This window comes from Lithobates pipiens, unplaced genomic scaffold (genome assembly GCF_037356315.1).
Source record: "Lithobates pipiens isolate NorthernLeopardFrog02 unplaced genomic scaffold, aLitPip1_a1.2 Scaffold_11, whole genome shotgun sequence".
NCBI classification, from domain to species: domain Eukaryota; kingdom Metazoa; phylum Chordata; class Amphibia; order Anura; family Ranidae; genus Lithobates; species Lithobates pipiens.
This window is the reverse complement of record NW_027507696.1, coordinates 19,507,277-19,511,049: the sequence shown is the minus strand read 5'-3', so window position 1 is coordinate 19,511,049 and position 3,773 is coordinate 19,507,277. Positions and strand designations below refer to the sequence as shown.

The 3,773-nt window shown below is 42.4% G+C and overlaps 1 long non-coding RNA gene across 1 annotated transcript; it reads right to left on the bottom strand.

The window, feature by feature from the left end:
* Positions 1 to 2,456: 2,456 nt before the first annotated feature.
* LOC143961136 (uncharacterized) lies at positions 2,457 to 2,959 on the bottom strand. The gene is made up of 2 exons (XR_013270418.1): positions 2,673 to 2,959; positions 2,457 to 2,587 (listed from the first exon to the last, which is right to left on the bottom strand). It is a non-coding gene; the product is annotated as an uncharacterized LOC143961136 (long non-coding RNA).
* Between the last annotated feature and the right edge of the window lie 814 nt (positions 2,960 to 3,773).

The following is a 3,773-nucleotide window of genomic DNA, read 5'->3' as shown; positions in this document are numbered from 1 at the left end:
GCTCTTGTGCTCTCCAGTGATCCAGAATTAGCCGATAGCCAGCTAAAGCTGCTGTCGGCTAAAGTCAAAGAGCCGCTGTAGGCTCTGGAAGGATCGCGACCATAATGTTGGGATCCACCTAAATGCTTGATCGGCAGATGGCTCAGCCTCTCAGTGCCCTCCTGAGAGCCATAGCCAGCTGCTCCCGCCCCTTCTCCAGCCTGAGCTGGCTAATTGAGAACTGAGAAATCACGGGTAATGTGATCACTCAATTCTCAGGCTTACAGCTGATGAGGGACAGCCGCAGTATCAGACCAATGCTGCAGAATGGAGATGAGTATGTAGGTTTATTTTTTTAATAATCCTAAACTCCTTTAAAGCATAACTTCATCTTAAAAGGGAGCGGGTGCAACAATGAAATGGTGCATACCTAAGACCTGGGGCTTTTGGAGACCCACTCGAGGGCTCCAGCATCCCCTCCCGACGCAACTGGGCCAAATCAATTGTCACTTTCAACCCTAGCGATGAGAAAAATTTAAGGATGGAAAGTTTCTCTTACATGAATTGAGGTAATTGCAGCAGTATTAGTGCAGTTGTGACAACAGCAATTCTGTACTGTCCTTGATACTTTTTTTATTTGCACTAACATACAATTTTTCAGGACAAGCTTTCTCATCAAGGTCCCGTTAGTACTGCTGGGACTTTGTAGAAGCTGACACATCCTGGAAGCTTGTCCTAAAAAACTGTATGTTAGTGCAAATAAAAAAAGTATTACAGACAGTGCTCAATTGTTTCTTGAATTAATGAAATTCTAACTGTGAATGTGGTTTTCGTTCAGGAAAAATCACACATACTGTATTGTAAAAGAAACCTCTTTAAACGCTTAAGGACCACCCCATGTACATATATTGCAGCAGGGAGGCCCTTTAGCACGAAATCACATATCTCTATGTGATTTTTTCTTCCAGGTCTGGGGAGTGCACATACGGGAGCCAATCAGCGGGTTCGGCGGACTCGATGTCCGCCGGGACCCACCGACCGTTTCTAAGGCAGACAGAATGGCAGTCTGCCTATGTAAACAAGGAAGACTGCCGTTCTGTGACAGAAGACAGAGATCTTGTGTTTCTGCTAAACAGGAACACAGATCTCTGTCTTCTTACAGTACAAGCACCCCCCACACAGTTAAAAAGCACCCATTAGGGACACATTTAACCCTTTGATTGGCCCTGCCAGTGTCATTAGTACAATGACAGTGCATATTTTGTAGCACTGATCACTAGTGTATTAGTATAACTGGTCCTCAAAGAAGTGTCCAAAGTATCACTTAGTGTCTGATTTGTCCGCCGCAATATTGCAGTCCCACTATAAGTCGCTGATCGCTGCCATTAATAGTAAAAAAAATTCAATACAAATTCCATAAAAATATCCCATAGTTTGTAGACGCTATAACTTTTGCGCAAACCAATCAATATAAGTTTATTGGGATTCTTTTTACCAAAAACATGTAGCAGAATACATAGTGGCCTAAATTGATGAAGAAATTTGATTTTTTACATTTTTTATTGGGTATGTTTTATAGCAGAAAGTAAAAAAATTATGTTTTTTTCTTGTATTGTATTGTCTGTAATTTTTTGTTTATAGCGCAAAAAATAAAAAACACAGACTTGATTAAATACCACCAAAAGAAAGTTCTATCTGTGGGGAAAAAGTACCTCAATTTTGTTTGGGTACATCGTCGAATGGACACGCAATAGTCAGCTAAAATAATGCACTGCTGTATCACCAAAAAAATGGCCTGGTCCTGAAGGGGGTAAAACCTTCTGGAGCTGAAGTAGTTAACATGCCTGGGGTTCCATTCAGGTAGCAGGTCTGGACAAAACTGTAAGGGCTTTCAAACTAAATTAGTTGACTCAATGATGGAAAAAATGTATGCTCTGATGACTGACTTTTCAGAATTTCCGTGTGAATGTTCAAACATAATTTTACTGGTGTATTGCCAGCTTTATATTATCATCTCCCCTATCTCCATCCCCAGACTCTGGGGATGGTAAATATAGGTGGTTGATGAGCAGTTTTACTGCCTTCCTCCATGACCAACAACCTTAAGCTGTAAAGGCAGCAAGACAGGCTTGTGCACAATTCAGCATCAGGTTTTAGTCTGCATGAATCTCGGTTTTGTTAAAGCATGAAGCTCATTCACGTTAGGACCACATTATATACGCTGTAAATGTTTGAACAAAAAAAAATCAGCTGAGTCACAGACATGATGCACGCTTGATACGATGTGGCTGTTTTACTCAATCACCATTGTAGGTTGTGCCTAATTGTCAAGTTCTGATTTAGATAGCAAAAAATGATTTTACATGAAAATGCAGTGGTAAATCACAGCAAACAATAGCAAATACGATACTCTGTTCTTCAAACGTACCTGAAGTAATTTGAACACAACAGCAGCTTGAATTTCAGTGATTCTTGGATTACATAAGGGAAATGGCTTTATTACAGAACAAATACCTGATTGATGTCTTTAATATTTTATACAGAAACACAGATGCAAACACAAAATGCATGGCTGGCACTCTTGTACTGCAGATCCACGTATATTGATCTAGGAGGAACATTGTTATTCACTTTTGAAAAGACGTTAAAGACATTTTTTTTTTTTTTACATGTCCTTGTTGCTGATCTCCTACCTTCACCAACTGTCAGCCATGTTCTTCTGAGCTGTGTAGTTCCTCTGTAATACGCTGCTCATCTTGCTGAAAAAAACTTTATTGTCTGGTGACTTCCTGTTTGTAAGACCGCTGGCTGCTAGTCCTCCCGTATCCCCAGGCAGCGGTCTAACACACCCACTTGAAATCCTCTAAAAGCGAGCAGGAAGGAAGCAGAGAAGTAGTGGGTGGAAGGGGTCTCACAGCCCCCGGCCTGTGCCGTTCACCCCAGCAGGGCTGAGCAAAAAACTGCTTATCTGTTCTGTTTCTGTGTGACCAGCTGCAGTACACATTGGCCGACCTTTGGCCCGTGTGTATTAGGCTTAAAGTGTTACTAAACCCACAACTGTAAAATCAGTCTGTATATGCAGTAAAGCATGTGTAGCACTGACCCCCGAAGGAGCAACTGATTTGCTGGGCTTACCGTTACCTTCTTGACTTTATATACGTCTAGGGGTAGATGGCCCAAAGAATTGTAGAAACTGACACTGGATCCACTTTTGGGATTTTTATTTGCAAAAAAGGTAGACAAAACACAGTCTCTCAATGAGGTTTAGAGGGTTTAGGTAGAAAGTCCAGGTACTGTTGGAACTACTCAAAATAGGAAGTCTCTCACTATAAAAATCCAGAGAATAGCCACTCACAACTGGATTCTCACAGCTACCTGATAGACCTCCTCTCACTAGGCCTAGCAGCTGATAGAGTGTTCAGATAAAGCGAAGCCTCTGCCACAGACTTGCATATGGAATGTTTGAATAAAGTCTCTGCCACAACTCTGCCAGTAACTGAAGGATATAGACCAATTTAGAGAGCCCTCATACCATACCAGTATCTTGTAGCCGGTCCAGAATTACCATACGAGTGTAGATTCACTTGGGGTCTTTCAACTAAGCCTCCAGGCTCTTTTTGAGAAGCCAGCCTTCAGTGTGGCCTTCTCCCGAAGAGTCCTCCCCTGGTTGCTTCCTCAGTTGCTGGGTCTCTCCACAGATGAGACGGCACTGAACCACTTCTGAATCCTCCCTCCAGTTACTTTGCCTCGGGCTAGCCAGCCCTGAGACTCAGAATTGGATGGATCCACACCCC